Genomic DNA, 22,257 nt, shown 5'->3' with positions numbered 1-22,257 from the left:
GGATGGGCACTGCCTCCATGAGTAGGTGCTGAGGTACAGCATCATCATCCTCAGCACCCAGGAGGGCCAGGAGGGCAGAGGCAGGAGGTGCTGAGCCCTCAGTGCTCTCCACAGCAGCATCTTCTCCAGGAACAAGCTGCCACTGTGTGATGGGAGCTAACCCTGCAGGCTGCTGCCTGGAACTGCCACTGATGCTCCTTCCACGTGGGTGTTGGGCACTGTTCCTTGCTTTGGATGAGCTACAGGGTCCAGACAGAGTTTGGGAATTCAATCACAGCAAAGATCTCTGTGGTGGAGGTGTTCCAGAACCTCACTGTAGCCATGGAACTCCAAACTCATGGGGATTTTCACAGAGGTCTCAACTCTTGGCATTCCAGCCTTCCTCTGTCCCAGCTGTCCATGCTGAGGATCCCACTGCTGCTTGGACTAAAGCTGGGCCCGTTGCTATTGATGCCACATCCCTGGAAGTGTCCAAGGCCAGTTTGGATGGGGTTTGGAGCCACCTCATCTAGTGGAATGTTGTCCCTGGGAGCAGGGAGTAGGAATGAGGTGGTCTTTCAGGTTCCTTCCAACACCCAAATCATTCTGGGACTCCATGTTTCCACAGGGAGAACATTCATTATCTCTGTTCACCTCGATGAAAAGAAAGTCTGTGGGCTCCTGGAGCAAGCCTGTAGCCAGTGTGACACCACAGCCTGGTGCTCCATCTTCCTGCCCCATAAAACACCTCTTGTCACATCTGGAGCTCCCTGCTCCAGCAGCCTTTACTGCATCCTTCATTTTGATGCCTCGTTCCAGGTTTTAAATAGCTGCGAGTCCCCCATTGCTCATTAGCAGGCTCAGAGAAGCGGCTTTTATAGACCCATGTATTAAACAAATAAAAGACGTCAAGGAAACTTAAAAACACATCCAGCTGCTCGCAGATTTACTGCGCCAACATTAAACTCTCATTAAATGTACTTTTATAAGGGGTGGCTTTATTTTTTGACTCTGAATACCTGTGACAGTGGGAAGTGGGGGTTATCGAGATATACTGGCTGAACCAGAGCGTTTATCGGCCTGAGGTTTATTGGGCACATCGCGGTGACAATGCTGAGCGTGGCAGGTGTTTTGTGGGCTGTCACGCAGGAAGGCGCTGCTGGCCTCGCTAACAGGGGGTTTATGAAGCAAATAAACATTTCTTTGCTGTCTGGCTTCCTTGCTCCCTCCCCACCCCGGTCTCTTTGTCTCCTAGGAAGTTATGCTAAACATTTCAGGGCACTAAAAATTTCACTGTTTTGTCAAGAGGAGGTCTTGGTGCGTCCGGAAGTGACCTTGTCTCAAATCCCACATTTTGAACTCTGGGATAGGTGAGATGGGGGTTTTACAGGGGCACAGAAGAGTTTGAGTTGAGGACATCAAAAATAATTTCATTTCTCCCACTGCCATGGGCAGGGACACCTTCCACTATTCCAGGCTGCTCCAAGCCACATCCAACCTGGCCTTTGACACTTCCAGGGATCCAGGGACAGCCACAGCTGCTCTGGGCATCCTGTGCCAGGGCCTCTTCTTCCTCACAGGAAGAATTCTTCTTAATATCCGATTTAAACCTCCCCTTTGCCAGCTTGAAGCCATTGCCCCTTGTCCTGTGCTGACTACCCCAGCAGGGACCACCATTTCCCATCAGTCCTGTGCAGAAATACCCTGAACCCAGATGTTTCTGCCTCTGGTCCTTATTGCAGCCAAGGCCAAAGGTGCCCCATGAGGTTTGGAGAAGGGCTGGCTCTTACCTGGCTCCCACAGCCTGTGCTGGCAGAGGTTTTGATGGACACACCCTGCAGGACAAAGCAGTGACACCTGCACCTCTCTTTGTCCCTCACTGCCGAGGTGCTGCGGCAGAGCAGGGAATCTGCTCACTGCAGCACATGTACTCATCAGATGCTAGATTGATATGGACAAATGTGCACAAACCAAATTGGTTTATGCCATATTTGAATTTTTATCTGCAACAATAATCCATTTATTAGTGAATAATTCAGGGTATTAAATACTAAAACCCCATCTTTGATGCTGAAAGTCACTGAGCCCCAGAGTGCTGGAGGCTGAGGGAGTGTGCTGAGCCAGGCCTGGGACATGCTGCTCATATTCTTCATCCTTCAGCTGGTACAGGTGTGGGAAGAGTGTGGACAGACCTGCACTCTGACCCAATGTGGCCATCCTAGTTCTCTGAAAAGAATATTTTATATAATATATGACTTATGTATATTCCATTTCTTGTTTCAAGTAAAAAGTGATTTGATGGCAGAAGAAAGGGTTTATGTCTTTGGGGTCCAATTTTCTGAATACTGCACAAAAATACACATGCAATTCTTGGCAATAATTGAGATTTTGTATGCAAATTGGGTCATTCTGTGTGTGTAATTGCCCTTTCAATGCATAATTGCCCGTGGGCAGGTTTTGCAAGAAGATCATATCAACTGCATGTGCAGATAAGTCGCACATTTTTATTCACTTCAGGAAATGTGCACAAGCAGGAATTTAAAACCAGACACCCAAGAGGGCTGGGGACTTCTGAGCGGTCTGGAAACAATGAATGCTCGGGCTGTAATCAGCAGGCAGGATTTGGTGAAGATTATGAACCTGAGAAACGGAATAAATATTTGTGATGGATGTTGAGCAGATCCCGTGGCACTGGAGGGGACAGCACGAGCCTTCCGCAGGGAAGGCCTGGCTCACGTTAACCCTTCCTTCTTCAGCGCAGGAGACATGGGAAAGGCTAATACTCCTTTATTAATTAGCACCCTTTAATCACTTTGCAGGGAGGATGACATTTGGACAAGCATCCCATGCCTCCTCCCCTGTGGGAGCCTGCTTCTCCATGCACGGCACAGAGCAGAGCCTGCTGAGAGTTGAGCTCGTGCTTAACTTTGAGCATGTTTGTTTTCTGTTCCAATTAATACAAATGCTGATTACTTAAGAGCTTTGCTGAAATGGGTCCAAAGCACCAGAATGGCCTGAATGAGAGAGGCATTTTGATATCCTGATTAGAGAAAACCTGTTCTAGGGTCTTCAAGGAATATCTACAGAATTTTTGTGAGACATTTTCCCTTCCGCAATCTTCCTGCCTAAGTTTTAAAGACACTTTTACTGAAGATTTACTGATAGAAACCTTCTACTGAGTGCATTTGATTGCTCCATATTTCAGAAACAATGTGGGAATGGAAAAATCTCTCTCTTTAGGCTCCATTATCTTAGACTCCTGTTGTCAGCATAGAGTTATAAAGAACCAATACTACCTTTAAACACCGAATAGCTTAACTGCTCAAAACATAAAATGGAAGCACTAAACATATCAGTTTTGTGTAAAAAACCCTGCACTTTTTCCCTTGTAATAAACAAATAGATATATAACAGCAGCCAAAATAAACCAGGTAAATGCTTCGGCTCCTCTTCTTGGAGTGCAGGGCTGTAACTGATGGACGAAAATCCATCGCTGTGGAATGCTGGGAATGAGGGTCACTGTCCATTCACAGCCTCCAGTGACAGAGTGAATCATTTCAAGGGTTAGCAGTGAGGAAATACTGTCCCTGGAATCAGGGTTCTCTCAACAAGGGTGTGTGTCCAGCAGAGCTGTGGGGAGCACAGCCTGCCCTCCCATTTTCTCTTGCAGTCACGATCGTCCCTGTTGACGATTAAATTCTTCTGGGCAAACCCTGTCTGTTTGTGATAAATTTGATAAGATAAATGATTTTTCTAGACAAAGGAAATGCAAGATATCTCATCTATCTGGTCTGAAGATGCCATTTGATATAGTGCCACATGGGAAATTATCGGCTCAGCTGAAAGCACCGAGAATTTATACAGGAGCCGTGAGGTGGGAACAGCACTGGCTAAAGGGGAGCCCGTGACAGGGAGCAGCAAAAGGGGAATTATCACTCTGAAGTGAGGTTACCAGCAAACATCCCCGAGGATCAGGACTGGATCTGAACATATTTCATTTCTGCATTGACCTTGGAGGGGAATGATGAGAGTGGCAATGACACTCACGCGATGGAAGGTGCATCCTCAATGCAAACCAGGATGGGGCTGTTAACTGAGGACTGACCTTGAACACTGAAGCAATAGAAAAGGGATAAAATACAATAATATATAATGTATGCATGAGTACTTATGGAGCAGTGGTGAGAATTTCAGCTGTTTGTTAGAAATGACTGAGGAAGAGAAAGACCTGAAAGCTTGGGCATCACGGGTTAACCATGAAGTGGCAATTATATGGTTTCAAGGAAAAAACGATCAGATATACCTAATTCACTTTTTCAGTTAAGGCTACAGGTCTAGAGAAGCCTTAATTCAATTTTACAAAGCTAGGCCTGACCTCATCAGAATAGTGTGTACACTTCTCTTCCCCCAAGAGTGAGAGGGAAGAATTCAAACAGTAAATGGTGCCATAAGGGGATTTAGGACAACCAGAGGAATGCAGGGACTGTCCAGCTGAGAGAGGAAAAAAGCACATACTTTAGGTAAGGACTGGGAGTGGAACATATGGAGGGGCAAACACTCACAGGAGAAAATTGCTGCTGAAAAATAACAGTGATGGGCACGAGGACAAATGACTTAAATAAACCAGGAGTTAATTTAGGCTTGAAATTAGCTGAAAATCAGTGTTGTAACAAGTGGGGGCAAACCCCTTTAACAGCAATGTGAAATAAAGCATGAATGGTGCATTATAAAGTTTTTAATGGAGCTGGAGGAGTGTCAGGACTGGGGACATGTTCCTGTGTGGTGTTTTTTGGGAAGGACTCAGCACTGTGGCTGCAATGTGCTGTGTAATGGCAGCCCAGGGGCATGTAAAGATTGCTGTCTAAAGGGAAGTTTGAGGGATAGCAGCTCATAAAACAGGCACCTTTGAAGGTAGGCCAGGGGATTTGTGTCTGAGGAAAACTATTTGGGATTACCACTCTACACTTGGTTTTAAGCCTCTAAGCCATCCATGGAAAGAGGCAGAGGTTGGATTGAGAGTTACCTGCCCTGCTTGAGGGCTCTGTGTGTCCAACAGCCCTGATGGGCAGCCTGTGCTCAGAGTCAGAGGATACTTACAGAAAATGCACATTTTTGCCAAAACTGGACTCTGGTCATGAATGATTCATGAATGGGAAACAAGGCTACATTCATCAGATAATTTATATGTAAACCACTAGTTTCAGCAGCTACAGAAGTGAGCCCAGATGCCTGCAGGTCAGAGCCTGTGGCAGTGGGGAGGGAGCTGTGCTGGTGCTGCCTGGGGCTGTGTTAGCCTGGCAGGGCACCAGCTGCTGCTGGGCACCCTGGCTATCCTGGCTGCAGCCTGGGCCAGGGGCTGCTCACCTGGGGCAGCCTCTGGGGGTGCTGAGCTCACTGCAGGGGTTTGGTTTGAGCAGTGATGGCAGAGCTCACTGAAATCCAAAATCCTTGTTCCCACCGTGACAGGGCTGTGCTGGGACAGGAGGGGACTGTGGCTGTGCTGATCTCACATCTCCTGCAGCTGTCTGGGCCAGAGGAGGCTTTCAAGGTCTGCTCATGGCAGAGGTCAAGGGCAGTGGCACCCAAGTGCACTGACTGAGTAAAAGCAGTGTTTTTGCAGAGGTTTAAGGCTGGGAGGTTAAACCACAGCCAACACTAATTGCTTGTTAGTCTCACTGATATCCATCCATTTCAGGGCCACCAGAAACTTCCCACATGGCTGCAGTGAGTATTTAACTGCACCCAGAGAAAGAGGGAACGAAACCTCACCTGTCTCTTGGTGTTTGCCCTGCCTAAGGCAGCCCCAGCCTTATGGAGCTATACTATTCCTCCAAATAATTAGTTCATTAGTTCTCCCTCATCCTTCCTGAGGTCTCTTTGTTAAGTCCTGGCTGCTTCTATTCACTTTCCATGTAATGTAAGCATTTGCCCAGGGCCTGGTCAACTAGCAAACAAAAAATAACCTTCACTGGTGAAAAAAGTAACCTTCACTAGTAGTGATCTGCCTGTTTAGCTGCAGAAGAGTCCTGAACTTACTGCAGAACATAATAGACAGCAGAAATACATTTCAACTGCAAGTAAAGGGCTTGGAACCTATGAAATTTAACTGCATGTGTTCACCCACCCCACTCACCTTGTACCAAGCAACTCTACCAATTAGCTTTTTTTAAACCTCTTTCAGTATAGGGAATTAGATGAGATGGACAGTTGGTCTGACCCAGTAGTGCTGCTGTTATTTTTTATTAGAACTAGCCTGAATTAATGGCAAATTTATACCACCTTCCATCTGGAGCTGCTCCAGGGCTGTGCAGCTGCAGAGTGATAAGACCAGGGGGGGCACACATTCCTGGTGAGAGTTTGTCTTCTGTCACCCTGAAACCTAAAGCCTTCTGATAATGTTTTCATAGTTTTAGTTACTTTCTCATGAAAGTTCTATAAACATAAGTTGTTTATCACATTCCTTCTAAGAGATGTCTTTTGAGGGATGTTTCTCATGACCAGTGTGATTGGGAAGGTGGTAACTTAATTATCCAATCCCTGGTCATTGTTGTGAATCTATAAATACTGGAGTCAGAGAATAAAGGTTCTTCTTTCCTGTTCTGACACTGAGAGGTGTTTGTGTGCATCATTTTGTGTCCTTTAGTGACAGCCTTCCCTTCTGCACTGCTGGATCCCCAGGAGGAATTTGAGGAAGAGGCAAAAAGTCTTGTGATATCAGTGGGTGAGCCAGATAAATCAGTTGCCCATATCTACCTGTAGAAATACTGGATCTAGGAAATGAGGCAAGAGGCTTTCTGGGCATTCATAAGGGGAATGGGATCTAACAGGAATGGGATCTAACAGGAACGGGATCTAACGCTGCTTCCTCCTTGGAGAAGAGCATGAGAGGTGACCCCACTGTGAAGCTGAGCCCTACTGGCAGGACAGAGCTCCTGTCCTCAGGGCTGTGCCCAGGTTGTCCTGCTGGAACTGGCAAAATCCAGACCACAGGTCCCTGCTGGGACTCCAGCTTGTCTCTTTTCCAAAATGCCCTGTAAATGATACACTTACAAAGGAACAGAGTTCTGGTACCTGTGCTTCAGAGTACTAGAGCTTTATGTTAGAAATTTCAGTAAAAAGAATCAAACAAATTATAGCAATTCTTGCGTGCTATTTTTCTATCCATGAGAAACCAGCCAAACTGAAATCAGTCCAATTAATTTTACTTGGAAGTAACCTGTGAATTTCCCTCTGTGAGGAATGTTCCAATGTTCTTACTTATGGGGGCATTCTGGCTTTGAGCACATGACTAATATATTTCTTATTTGCCTACAAGAAAACCTGTAAAAAAAATATTCCATGTCCTGGTCTCTTCCTGTGAACACAGACATTTTCAAAATCTCTCACCTCACCAGTTTCCTACTTGCCTGGTTTTCCTACTCTTGCTTTCTAAATTGATTCCCTTTGCATCTGCCCTTCCTCAGGCCTCTTATTAACATCAGCTTTCCCTTCATGGGCTGCTTCCTTCCTCTTCTGGTCCTCTCTGCTCTATCTATCCCTCCTGCCCACCCATTTATTTTTAGCTCTTTTCTCACACCACTGCGTTGATTCCAGCCCTCCCCAGCAATTTTTAAAAGACATCCCATCTCCAGCCTACCTTTGCAGTAGCTTATACAGTCAAACATAACAAGTTTTCTCCTCTGAATAGAGGCTAAATAGAGTTAGAAAGGGACCTTTTAGACACATTCCTCACGTCTTCTTTTGGCTGTCCAGATGTGGGCAGATGTGTTGACTTCCTTCTTAGCAAACATATCAGGCTGTCTGCTGTGGATAACTTCAGAGATCTGGTAATTCTCTGAATTTTAAGAAGTAAATTATATTTCCTATCAAGAGTTTCTATGGCATTTGCTCTTAAAGCTATTTCATATCTGCCTGTATCCACTATGGATTTTCAGTTTCCACATTCATATGTTAAGAGAGAAATGAAAGAAGCAAAAATGCCCTTTTTGATGCTAATCTACAGAGCTTCAATAACCAAATATTTATTTTTAATATGGTAGAGGCAGTGACCATCTTCAAATTCACAGCATTATTTCCTCCCTGAAAATTTTCACAGCACAGGAGATTGTTGCTGCCAACACATGCCAAGAAGTTTGTTAATTGTCATCCCTACCTTCCAAAGCTGTTATTGAGCCTGTAACCACTGCAGTGATAGCTGAGCTTGTTTGCAGCATGAATATTACAAGTATTTCCCCCACAGTTCTGCATTGCCTTCTGGTCCTCACTTCAGTGTTGGCTAAGCTGTCATTTACAGGAGTGATGTTGTCATTACAATATTTGATATTTTTCTGAGCGTAGCTGTCGTTGGAAGCACATTATGTACTTCCTAAGGAAACTTGCCATTTATATCTTGCCATGAGGTTGGTGGCACTGCCAAGCAGCAGGTGTGGATAAACTCACCTGGTGCACCCTGGCCTGGGACAGCACCTGACAGAGGCACGTCTTTGTGTTGTATTGCACCTCCAGACATCCCAGATGTTCTGCAGTGGGCACTCTCAGGTGGTTTTTAAAGTCTATTTGATGGTAATTCTCTGAGCCTAGAGACTGGGCTGTTGATCACTGGGCTTTTTAAAGATTAGAATTGATGCTGTTTAGATTTGTTCTCATGGTTTATAGAATCATAGAATCATTTAAGTTGGGAAAGCCCTCTAAGACCACAGAGTCCAACCTCTAACCCAGCTCTGGCAAGCCTAGTGCCACATCTGCACATCTTTTATCCACCACAGAATCACAGAAATGTGTGTTCTTATGGCTCAAACCACAACATTCACCCCACCTGTGCCACAGCAAAGTCCCCTAGTTTGCTGAGAAAGACACTGCTGACCTTCCCAGTCTGCCAGACCATTTCTCTTTCCCACTGAGAGATTTTGTTTGTTCCTTGCAGGGCTTTGCTGACTCCAGGTTTTGCAGAGTGGTCACAAAATTTCCTCTGTTCTTCCATTCCAGCACATATCCTCACTCCAGTAACACTGATGGACTTCAGCTGGGGGAAAACAGCTGTTGAATCTTCTGCTTAATGTTTAACTCTTGTTTTTCTAAATACTGGAAGTTTCTTTGCCAAAAACAACAGTTTTGTTTGGTTTTTGTTTGTTTGCTGCTCTCTAAAAGTGGTTTGTCTGCTTAACTTTTGTTTTTTGCTATTAAAAATCTTCCTTTGCTGATCCCTGAGAGGGGCTCCAGCTGCTCCAACCTGACCATACAAACCTTGGTGAGTGAAGGTTTTCCTCTCATTTCTCTGAGAAGCTGCTTTGCCTTCATGATCCATCTCCTTCCCCTTGTCTTGATTTGTGTGACATTTTCTGTTCTTTGCACTGTTCTTTGTTCTGTGAAGAATTTCTTCTGCTGTTTTTGTGAGGATATTTTGGAGGAGCTGATGATGCTGTTTCCAGCCTCTCACCCACTCTCTAGATGACCTCACCTACCCTGACTTTAGGTTCATTTACCTGGCAGTGGCTGGTACTGCTCGATAGCATCCTGCAGGAAGATGTGTGACCTGTAAATCAAAGCCTTGTAGCAGCTGATTTATTCTTTAGTTCAAATTGAAATTGATCCTGTGCTTGTCTTACAGCTTTCACTGTCAGTTTGGTTAATGAATTAGGATTTTATTTGGGTCTGCAGTTTAGTCCCATACCCTCCCATGCAAATCATGATTCCCTCTCCCCTCCTCAGTCCATACCAGGGGTGGTTCTGCAGCTGCAGCTGATAGCAGGGTAGATGTCACCAATCTTTCACCATTTGCATTTTCATAGTCAAGTCAGCTGTTGGATTGTTTTTCCTCACAGTGGTTGATTTTTCTCAGCAGAAATCTCCCATTGTTTAGAGGAAGTCATGCCTGGGTTTTCATTAGTCTGGAGACAGCTCCAGACCTGACCCTGCCTCCCCTCCCCGGAGCTCTTTGGAGGTGTGTGATGGTAGATAAATTACAATCAGCTCACTGGAAACCTGGATATAAGCAATTCATCTGACATGCAAATTGCTGAAAATTATTGGTTGTGTAGACACTGTACTAACTCCAAATCATCCACATAACCTAAACATGAAAAACTCTGTGCAAACTGGTGCAGGGGCATTGCTGCTCCCAGCAGGACTTTGTTCTGGAAGGGAGTGCAGCTCTGGAGAAGCAACAGATGATATTAATTAATTATATTTATTATTAATTAATTCTATTTATTGTTTATGGATATTAAGGCTCATATAAGTCCTATAGGTTTATCCAGTGCAACTTCCTTGATATTTGCCTGCATTCTGGGACCACAGGAATTCTGCCTCTCCCTGGATGCCTCTCACCTTATGTTCTCCTTGGTGCTGTCTCTGGTGCTCAGGCAGCTCCACAGCTGGGAGGTTTGAATCCATGACATAAACCTATAAAATTCTCTAAAATCAAAGATTTTCCTGCTGTGACTTCACAAATTCTCAGGAGGAATTGCTGCCTGAAATAAACCAGTGGCACCCAGCTAGGAGCACATACATTATATATAGTATATATAAATATATATATATATAAGTCTATAATATATATATATATATTTATATATATAATTTTTATTTTATATATATAGTATAGTATAGTATAGTATAGTATAGCATAGTATAGTATAGTATAGTATAGTATAGTATAGTATAGTATAAATCAAGTCTCATTACCTCAAGTTAGAGGCATAGAATGAATTTCAGAATGGGTTGGGTTGGAAGGGACCTTAGAGCCCAGCTCATTCTACCCCCTGCCATGGCAGGGACACCTTCCACTGTCCCAGGCTGCTCCAAGCCCTGTCCAGCCTGGCCTTGGACACTTCCAGGGATCCAGGGGCAGCCACAGCTGCTCTGGGCACCCTGTGCCAGGGCCTCACACCCTCACAGGGAAGAATTGCTTCCTAATATCTAATCCAAATCTCTCCTCTTTTTGTTTCAAGCCATTTCCCCTTGTCCTTTCACTGACTGTGGAAAAATCCCTCTCCCTCTTCATGGTGTTTCAGTCATCTAAAGAAACTGTAAAGCAGAGGCAGTGTGCTAAAAGAGTTATAAAAAAGAAGGTGAAAGCTGAAAGTTGTGTTGGGATTGGTACTGAAACTTGCTAACTTGTGTTTTCCTCCAGGGCCAAAGTTCACACTGAGCTGATGACAGTGTGGGATTTCCTGCATCCAGCAACCATCCACAGGGGAGAGCTGCATCCTTCTCAGCCTCCTCCTTCAGACCTCTGACTGAAAGACTAAGAGTGGACCAACTGCTGGAGCTCAGTGTCAGATGCTTTAAATTACAATTTAAATTACAGCCTGGGGAGCAGCAGAAAGGCTTTACCTGGCTCCTCTCTTGGTAATTTTCTTTGCCAATGTTTTGGCAGTGCCCCCTTCCCCCAGCCCTCGGTGAGTGTTCAATCCTGCCATTCCAGATGAAGCTGTGTGTGCAGCATCTGCTCTCCTCCCCCTTGGATCACATGCACGGCCTCTATTTATAGCAGGAGCGAATTTTTGTTCTTATGCATCATTCCAGCCAGCAGAAAGCAAAACAGAAGGAGAAGCTGATGGAGGAAAAATGTTCCCTCAAGTCAGATTTTCAGCAGAGACAGGAGGAACAACCTCCTGCCCTTTGCAGTGCCCTCACACCCCACAGTCTCCATCCAGAATCCTCCACTGGCCACTGGGCCATGGCCAGGTTCCTCCTGGGGGCCACCACACCACAGTAATGAGCACATTCAAATTGAGCCAAGTGTATTTAGTTTTTAGAAGACTGGCATAAGTCATCTTTATTGAATATAATTTAGTTTTAACATATTGCTCTGTGCTTGAGTTATTATCTTCACTGTGCTTGGAGAAATAAATTACATTGAAGCCTTTATTTTTGACCTGTGACATCAATACACGCCATGGACAGATTCCAAAATCTTATCAGCTTTGGCATGGCTATTAAATTACAGTGGTGAACAAACCTCTTTAGAAATGAAAAATGCTTTTGGAGCTTTGACCTTTTACATTTCAATTCGTAAAGAGCCCAGTGCAAATGGGAAATGCTGATCAAAATCCGGTTACTTTAATCTTACGGGGTGTCCTTTCTGCAGAAGAAAAGAACAAAATGTATCTTCTTGCTTTGTAGCCCTTGAGATCTTGACACCAAACTTCGCCTGCAACTCTGAGGTTTGGTGGTGGAAGCAGAGCTTGAAAGCACAGAACACGTCAAGTCAGCCAGAGTCACAATTCCCACAAAGAAACCTGCTGCAAGATAAAGATATTAATTAAAATTGGACAAAGGCACACAGCCTTTCTGCTGCACATGGGCTGTGTCCATTGGTGTTCCAGGAGGATGTGTGAGGATCTGCAGTATTTTCACCTCTGCTCCTCTTCCCTGAGGATGCACCGAGGCTTTGGCTGCCTGAAAGATGAGGAATTGCACCCAAACTGGTATTTCATGTACTCTTAACCCAAGTATTTAAGTATTCTGAAGCCAGTACACCAAGATTTGGGTTGTTTTCTCACTTCTCCCACTGTCTTCACAGAACCATTTTCCCTTTTTTAAATATTCTGCCTGGTTCCTTGTGCAGCACATGGGGATGCACAGTCAGATGGGGAGTGACACTGGGGCCAAAGGACACAATTTAGGAACAATACTGCACAGTGTGTCACTTGGCTGAGGGAGCTCTAGGGACAGGTCTGTACCAAAATGAACCATTATTATTCACATTAGCCATGGTTTTTTACCTTCCCTTGCTCTTTTCAGCCACGTGAAGATCAAGGTTTAGCTGCCTGTACTCGTGGGGGAAGGACCAGTCTCCAAAATCTCCCAAATCTCCACAGGCAGCAGATGTCACAGTGCACAGCTCTCAGGCACCTTTAGGGTGGTGGAAATTCATTCCTTTCTCATCAGCCCTCTGGCTGTGCTTGCTTTCAACACTATTTAGTGGTGCTTTCTGTATTTCTTACAACTTTTGGAGACAGACATTCTTTTCTACTGCTGATGAGAACAAAAACACAGGTTACACTGAAATTAATGAATACAGCTGGACAAAGACCCAGTTAGCTCCTTTTTAAGCTTTAATTAAAACTGTAGCACTACAGAGAGGCAGAGGAGTTTCTGGGTTGTTTGTGATGTTTCAAGTGAGTAATTCCACCCTAGGATATCCATCAGCAGTGCTCATTTAAATTCCACTTTAATCCCATATTACTTTTTCAGAGCCAGGGAAAACCTTGACATCCCAAAGAAAGGACAAGCCAGTTTCTCTTCTTGAATCAGGAAACAGGGATGGCCCCAACAGCCCAGGGCACAGAAAGGTCCCTAGAGCTGGGAATGCAGAGAAGATAATTGAGTTTACTGATGCACCAAACACGATTTACATTTCTAAATGAGTAATTATGGTCGATAAATTCACCAAGAGCAAGATGGATGCTAATTTTTTTTTGTTTTGGTATATTCTAGGTACCATGTTGGACCTAAATTATGGGCAGCAAGTGGTTAACAAGCCTGCAAGGCTGGAATGTTGGACAGAGAGTAAAATAAAGCACCGTGCTGCAGGAAAAACCTAATGTATGTAAATTGAATGCCAATTGATTAAACATATTCATTGAGGTTTCACTTCTAGGTCATAAGTAATGTATCTATTACATACTTGTTAAACCTCATTAAATAATTGCCTAGTGGTATTTAACATGCAATAAGTATCCCCTGAAATTCAGCTAAAATGTATTCCTGCATTTGCTTAGGAGCTCGCCCGAGTGAATTGATTGAAGATTTGAATAAAAGGGATCTGCTGTACGGTGGTGTGAGATATCCCAGTAAATCTGCTAAAAGACACATAGTATCTGCACAATTATCCATGTAATTCCATGCAGAGGGAAGGATTAGTCACTACAGAGCTGAGCTCAGGGATGGAGAGCTGGAGTCTGCAGGACAGAAGCAGAAGAGGGAGAGACCTTGGAAGAGTTTTCCAAGGTATATGGACTTGGAGCTGCAAATTTTACTTTTATTTTCATAGGTGAAAAATGTTTGCTACAAATCTAAATGTTTATCCCCAGGTACAGGGCTCACTTGTTGCTGCTGAATTATTAGCAACGTCTTGCAGTTACAGGCTCTGGAGCGAAACAGCTCCAGTCACCTCACAAACATAAATTAAAGACTCGTGGGGTCTGTGGGAGGCAGCCACTTTATATCATCCATTGCTCATCGAAGGCATAAGCAAACTCAGGCACTGAGTTTAAATTATTTGCCTAGGCTGTCTCTGGAAAATCGATGGGGAACTTCAGCCAGAAAATTCAGACGTATGTACCTCTCACCTAGGGCTGTGCCAGGTGACTTCCTCAGCCTGGCTGTGCAAAGTGTCCCTGCTCCTGCAGAACAGAGCCTCCAGCACAGCCTGGAAACCTCCCCTCACCCAGCACACGTGGGCTCCTCACTGCCTGAATCAATCATGAGCAGCAAACTGAAAACAAAAACAAAGCAACCCCCCCACCCCAGCAAACAAAAGTAAGAAGATGTTTATCAGCTGCAGCCTCATTTAATTTTTGATGGATCACTGAGATGTGTGCTTGTGGCACGAATGACCAGCCTGTGCTGCTGATGTCCTTCCTTTGCTGCTCAGGATGTTGGAGCAGGCCCTTGCTGGGATTGTTCTTCTCAGGATCTTCCTGGAGAGCCCCTCTGAGCCCCAAGGCAAGGGGGAAATGCCCTGTTCCTCCTCACTCCTCTGAGCTCTTTCCAGTCCCCAGAGAGTTCTGGGGGCATCCAGCTGGAGATGACATCCCACCAACACCTCTCCCATCCCACCCAGACCTGATCCTGCCATTAAACCACTGCAATCATCCCATGGAGCAATTCCGACTGATTCCTTGGAGACCAGAGAGACAGAAGTGTGACAATGACTAAGAACCCTAAATATCTAAGTTGTTTTGGAATTATTTTTTTTTTCTGTGATGTTTTATAGACATGAATTAGAAATATTGCTGGAACCTGTTGATTTCCCCCCTCCAGCTTTATCTAATTTTTTTAAGCTTGTAGGGAATTTCTAGCCAAAAGTCTAGTAGGAGGATGAGAGCAAACACACGGGGGAGCACTTAGACTGTAAGAGCAGAGTACTCCATCCAGCCAGCTCATGTACCTGAAATGACCATTTCAGAGGAAAACCTGGCTTTTCAAAAACCCCATTTGTTCCAAAGAGTTCACCGTTTCCCAGAAACCGAAAGCACCACGTGGAATTTTCTAAATGCCAGGACCACAGGGCGACCCGCTCTGTCTCTCTGAGCATGAAAAGAGGAGCACTTTTAGAAACTCTCAGTGTTCTCAACAACAAAGAAATGCTGAATTTTGAAGCCTGTTCCCACTAAATGCCTTTTAAAAAAAACTTTTTCTCCCAGCTCTATAGTTGGAAATGTCTTTCAACAAGCCTTTGCATTTATATTGGGTTGCCTGTTTGCCTAATCTTCAATGTCCAGCTCAGCAAACTCCCCTGTTTGGAAAGGTATCTCCTAAAATACAGATTTGAGACTTAAAAGAGGGTATTTAGTGTGTCCACCATATGAGCGAAGCACTTGGCCCCCATAATAAATTCCCTGCATTTGCAGAGTTTTTGTCATGTTTGCACAGTAAACATTTGTGAAATCGATTTAATGGTTTAATTTTTCCAGTGCTTGTGAAGATGGGTACTTCAGGAACATTGCTTAATACACAGCCAAAGCATAAACCCAGCCACTAAACAGTATTATATAATTAAATTTCTATTTAATGGTGTTTATGCCTCTGTTTTGAGGCTGGAAATGTGATATATGCACACACTTCCTAACAGGTGTGTTGTAATGTTATTAGCAGGCAGTGATGCCGACGCTTCGAGTTCCTTTAATTTGTGCATTATTAAAGAATCCTTGCCTCATTCTCACATAACAAATTCCAGAATTACCTTCACAGAGGTAAATACCACAATGCTGGAATAACTACAGCCTCTCTGCAGCCATCAGCTGTGCCACAAAACTCTCTGTAAGACGCAGGTGCAGCACTTCTCCATCCTCCCCAGCCTTGCCCACAACTCAGTTTGTGTTTAATAGGACCCAAGAGAGAGCAGAGACGAGGAAAAAGGGTTTTTTTTAATGCACATACTCACAAATAGAGCCAGGAAATAGCATGGGAGATAATATTCCTCTGGCTCTTTGCTGGAACAACAAAGCTCTGAGGAGGAGGAAGAGTGTGGCTGAAGGGAGAGGAAGGCAGGCATTTTTATTTCCTGCTAAAGTGAGGAGTTAATTGAAGAGAGTAACACATTTATTATACTTATTTAATATTATTTATTATATATAATCAATTGTATTTTAATATTAATACATTTGATGACACTCCAGAAATGGGATAAAGGTCATTTAGTGAGCAACCTCAGGCACCGGGGACACAGAACTTTTAGCATTTATAGGATTATGCAGGTGATGAGTTCTGGGGTCCTTGGAACCATGTAATCATGGAATATTTTGGTGGAAAAAGCCCTCTGAGATCATCAAATCCATGCACTAACCCAGCACTGCCATGTTCACCTCTGAACCATGTCCCCAAGTGCCACATCCACACATCTTTTGAACACTTCCTTGCAAGTCCACAGGCAGGCTATTGTGTCTACACAACTCTGGATGCTCCTAAGGCTGTGTTTATGAATATTTTCAAATGGAAAATAGAAATATCTGTCTTTCTTGCACTGATGCTTATTTTACAGTCAGCAGGGTTAATAGAAAATTGTTATCATGATGATTTAGGAATGGATTTCACAGAAAAAACAGAAAGATCTGGTGGCTCTTCCATCACGTGGTTAAAGATCTTTACATTATTTTTGCTGCAGATGGGTTCAATATCTGTAACAAAACAAGGTCGATATCATGATCTGCATTGCTCAAATATGAAAACAGAGCCCAGGTGCTCTGGGGTTATGTGTAATGCAGTGTCACAGTGTGCTGATGGAGTGGCAGGTACATCACAGGTGTGAATTTCTCATTAGGAAATACAGGAAAGCAAAGAGAAACGGGACTCACTTTAATCAAATAAATGAGCTCCAAGTATGGTGGTGATAAAATGCTGCTTAATCTGATCTCATGGACAAAACTGCTCCGTGCTGTAAAAAATAATAATCATTTCTCTCCAGCCTATTACACTTCTTTGTGTTCCTGCAGCAGAGCGGAGAGAGCAGGAGCTTTCAAAAATTTCCATCTGCAAGGAGGTTTTAAACAGTCTCATCCAAACATTTCCTGGGAGAGTGAGCAGCTGCACAGGCACAGCTCCCCTGGGAAGGGAACAACACAGACAGGGCAGGGCTGGCCCTGGGATGCTCCAGGACCAGTGAGCCAAAATAAGGATTTTTATAAGGCATCAGTGAAATTATAACTCATTTCAGGAGTCTGGAGTGGAGCACATTCCAGGGATCAGCTCAGCTCAAGTAAGCAGAAGGTGAAGCGTAGTGAAAGGAAAAAGGAAACAATTTAAACTGCTCATGTGTGGAGTCAGTCTTAAATTAACTGTAGGGAGTCAGGAGAGCAACAAGGTGTCACTGCCAACAAGACATCTCTTCAGTGAGCAGTGGTGGCTGGAAAAGCAAACAAAATGTTCGTTTGCATTAAGAAAAAGCTCGAGGAAAGCACAGAATTATTCCTTATCTTTAATATGAAGTGACACCACACCATGGATCCTCTGCTCGGCTCCGCTCTCTGGTCTTGTGGGAGGAGAGAGCAGAAATAAAACAGGTCTGGAGAAGGCAATGAAAATGATTAAGTGAATAGAAAGCTGAAGTGTGTGGAAAGATTAAAATATTAGAACTATATATCTTAGACATTAGAGGAATAAGGAGCGATGACAGAGAGAAATAAAAAAAAATAGCAAAGTGATGATAGAGATATAAAAAATAGCAGAAAGTTTAAAGAAGGTAAGTCAAGAACTCCTATTCCTTGAGCAGGAGGTGTATAAGAAGAAATTAAAAATCAATAGTTTAGATGTTCTTTACACACTTAGTGATGCTCAAGAGAAGACTGACATCTGTATCAGTGGTGTCCAAGTGTACACTGGAACAGTAACCTGTGACAGGTAAGAACCACCACAGTCCTGAGCTCAGCCCAGCCACGAGTTCTTGGAGTCTGAATGATCAGGAGATGTCTTAGTTCATTAATGGATTTACTGCCTCTGCCCCTGGATCAGCAGGCAGAATGAATTTCAGAGAAAAATACAATATTATGTATCTCTGCACTGAGATAGAGATCAGGGTTGGGTTTTTTTTTATTATTATTCTTTGGAATTAATGAAGTAGAAACCTCTCAGTGTGAAGTCTACAGCAACTGGAATTGTGCTCAGTGCTTGTGTCAGTAGATAGCTGAGATACATTCCAGACACCACACCTTTTCCAGCAGACCCTTCTAAGTGCTACAAGAGAACAAAGAGCAGATTTCTAAAACACTTTCAGAGCTGTCCTGAACAAAATCAAACGTCTCTGTGTGGATGAGGGCTGGGAGAGGTGAGCTGACATCACACCAGGTACCACGAGCCAGGAAAGGCTGAGCTTCCCAGCAACAGCACAAGAAATCCTGTGCCCAGCCTCATCCCAGGGACCCTGGGCAGCTGCCCTGACTCTTTGTCATGGTGATAGAGGGATGTGAGACTGATGGGTGACACTGCCATCATCTCAGGACGTGAAACTGGTCCCACTCCCTGGTGTTTATCAGGAAGTGTGTTTCACTGTGCCAGCAGCACTCAGGGCTGGGCATTTCCAGGGAATTGTTACACTTCTCCAGTGGTTTATCACTTGGCCTTTGGCCTCCTGCCTTATGACTCTGCCACATCATATAATTACTACTTGGAGAGTTTTATTATTTAATTATGCAATCAGTTATTGCTATTTAACATGCCATCGATCCCTCCCCAGCAGCCCCCCATAAACCCCCAAACAAGTTTCCCTTTTCAATCACATTTCTCAAACATTTTCCACAAAGCAATGAACTGCCAAATCTGTGCTTTGTTGAATAAGGTGTAAAAGTCCCCAATGTACAGAATCCTTGCTGATTTTCAGTGCCTCTCCCACTCCTCCACTCCTGAGCCCTTTGATTTCAGGCTGTGATCATATATGAAGTCACATTTACCAGCACTGGCAGAAAGCAGCCAGAGAACCTCATCCTTTTTACTACATCTCCTAAAAACAAATTAGGGCTCCACCAGACAAGCTGTTGGCTTGTGTGAACATCTGCCTGGCACTCTGTGGGCTGCTTGCAGATCACTCCCAACCCCTGAACCCTGTCCTGGATGGGTGGCTCAGCCCCTTCCACCCAGTGCGTGTTTGGTGCAGTCATGAACCATTCCAGCACGCTTTAAAGACCAGGTTTGCTGCTGTTGTGTCACTGGAGGAAGATGAAGAGAATGTTGCCATGCCATTCAAGAGGGTTTGGGTCTGGGGAAGAGGTCTCAGCCACTTACTACTCTTTATTCTGTGGTTCTCCCATCACAAGAAGCAAGGCTGAGGTTCTGCAGTGGCTCCTGGAGGCAAAAAACCTCAGTGAAAAATAATCTTAAACCAACTTGATTGTCATCCCCAGTCCCCAGTGCAGGGTGTGCTGATTTATGACAACCTCCCACAGCTGCCCCCAGACTGTTTGACAGCCCAGACAGACAGAGATTCTTAATAGCATGAAGTGCAGACCCGTCCCCTTCCACCTCCAACATCTCCCCTGCACCGGGACCACAGCTCCACATAAATCTGCCCTGCCCGTGCCAGGGGAATTGTCTCCTGGCCTCCTGCAGCTTGTAAAGGCTGTTTCAGGAGATAGAATTAGTACCTTGATGCTTGGTATTGATCTCTGTTTGATTTATATTCTCTTGATCTGATTTTCTCCTTGGCGTCATGAGTATAAATCAAAAGTAATGCCCATAAGAGTCAGAAGTTACGCTGGCTTTAAACTTGTGCAAGTGAAATTGAGGTTCCTTAACTCCAGGCTTTTCTGGTGAAAAGAGAGGGCAGAGTAAAAAGATCAGCTGTCTGACTCATGGGAATACAAAATAGCCAGCCAGTGTAGGATGTAGTCTTCAGCCATTCCTTTATTTTATTTTATTTCCTGAACCTGGATTTCAGGAATTCCTGGAGTCTCTCTCCTACAGTTAGTTTGGGAACATCCTTGTCTGCAATAGCCAATAATCCCCCCTTTTGGACCTCCACATGGGAGCTGAATTAAAATTTCCTTGTGGGATGTGAGGAGGAATCTTAGGAGGGACAAGAAAAGTACTTTTGCAGTGAGGTTTCCAGTGTGTGACCATTTTGTGTTGTGTCACTTGGATAAAAACCCACAAAGACATCAAAATTCTTTCATTAATTTTTATTTCCAAGGCAGTCTTTGATGTCCATTCATGGTCATATGCAAGGGACTGACACAGCCTGGAGATTCTCTTTACAAAATTTGGTGCATCTTTCTAAAACCACTCTTCAGATGTCCTAAAATATCCATTAATTTATCCTGAAACTCTCTGTTACGTGCTGAAGAGCTGCTGAGTAATGGAAAAAGGAGGAAGAGTGGTCTGCATGCACTATAATTCTTCATTGTGGCAGCTGCAGAGAGGGTGGAGAGAGGTCTGGGGGGATCAAGCTGCATCCTCACGGAGTGAAAGTCCACTCCAGGTAATAGAACTGGTGTGAAAAATTTATAAAGGAGAAAGCTTCCAGGGGGTCCCCTGGCAGCAGCCCGGAGGTTCTGATGTGACTGATGGAAAAGTAAATGTATCTGAGCAAAGGCCAGGGATCATAAAAGGCTTTGTAGGGAAAATGGACCCTCTTAATTAAGTTCTGTGTGTTTTTGCATAGCTGGGAGGCAGAAGTGCTGGACTGGCAGGAGGAGCCACACAACCTGCTCCTCTTTATTTCCCCTTCGTGCCCAGGTATTCTTCAGCACCTACCCCTCAGCACTCTCTGACAAGGCAAAGAGCAAAATTTTAGTAGAAGCATTGAAAAGTTTCTTAAAAATTTTATTTATTTTTAAACCCAACAGTTAAAAAGCACGTACCTGTGGGCGTAGAGCCAGTTATTCATATAGTATCAGTATTGCCATAGCTTGCTTAAATTTAATTTAAATATAAATGGTCTACATTTACAACACTTGCTTGGGGAATAATCCCAGCCTCTTTCAGTCCTTTGCCTTTAAATTATTGACTGTCATGCTTTGCCCTCAAGTGAAGGAATAAAGCTGTTAAAGGAATGCATTTGCATGCCAATGGTCTGAGACCACATCAAACCCAGCTCAACAGATTATTTTGAGGTTTTGTCTGATTATATATTTTTTACACCATGCTTTGAGAGATCGCTGCTGTTGGGCTTCACCACACCCCGGGGAAGGCTCTCCACTCTCAAAAACCACCTTGGGGCAGGAGGCAGCAAAAAAACCTGCACCAGATTTTTGCCCTATAATGCAGCACGTATCATCTCGTAGCCTTGGGGAAAGGGAAGGGAATCAGCGCAGGCAAAGCAATGCCTTTTCTGTTTGCTGTCAGCACACTGTCAGCTCCTTCTTGTATTCCCTGCCTTCTGCTAGTGACAAAGGGAAAGGGAGCTGGTGAGGGATTGGGTTTTTTGGGGTTTTTGCTGCAGGTCATGTGAGCAAACACAGAGCACTGCGAGAGGGCCGTCAGCAATGGGCTCTTCCATTTCAACGCCGCCTCATTTCTTAGGGTAAATAATAAACACGTCTGCTGAAGTTCCAAAGAGCTTCTGGGATTAGCTGTAGTCTCTGCTGGGAAACCAATTACTCTCAAGCTCCAAAGCTCTTTCAGATTGTGACACTTGCTAAATTGGGTTCAGGGAGCGCTGGGTGGACAAAAAGGTGCGTGTTTTTTTGTTATTCCATATCAGAACGTTCCTGTGTGTGTTCAAACAAAGAGGGGAGGGTAGAAAAAAGGCATTTCCCTCCAAACAGCAGCCTCCATCTCCGAGTGCCATCAGACAGAACAGAAAGAGATACAGGCACTGGAGGAGATTTGAGATGAGTTGCGCTCGTCGCTGCAGGATGGAAACGCGAGCGGCTGCCTTTGATTAATGTATGCCCAAGGTCACACATGCAACTGTAGCAGTCAATAGCAATCAGATTAGTGTAATGTATTATTCAGTGTTTATGATGGTGAATTTGTATAGCGCCCGTGAGGCAGCTTTGATCCCCTTGAAATGTTTCCTGAATGCCATTTGGGAACGCCACAGAGCCCAGGCAGCCGTGTGGCATCTCCAGCTCACGTTCCTCCTGTCAGCAATGCATAATTACCCACCTCTGCTGCTCC

The 22,257-nt window shown here is 44.3% G+C and overlaps 1 long non-coding RNA gene across 1 annotated transcript; it reads left to right on the top strand.

Annotated features, from left to right (window-relative positions):
* The first annotated feature begins 9,059 nt into the window (after window positions 1-9,059).
* On the top strand, window positions 9,060-13,545 carry LOC111938301 (uncharacterized). Its single transcript, XR_002868925.2, has 4 exons — window positions 9,060-9,226; window positions 11,111-11,328; window positions 12,106-12,410; window positions 13,423-13,545. It is a non-coding gene; the product is annotated as an uncharacterized LOC111938301 (long non-coding RNA).
* The last annotated feature ends 8,712 nt before the right edge of the window (window positions 13,546-22,257 follow it).

Source organism: Cyanistes caeruleus, chromosome 16, assembly GCF_971803275.1.
Source record: "Cyanistes caeruleus chromosome 16, bCyaCae1.hap1.1, whole genome shotgun sequence".
Taxonomy (NCBI): domain Eukaryota; kingdom Metazoa; phylum Chordata; class Aves; order Passeriformes; family Paridae; genus Cyanistes; species Cyanistes caeruleus.
This window is presented reverse-complemented; position numbering and strand designations above follow the sequence as displayed.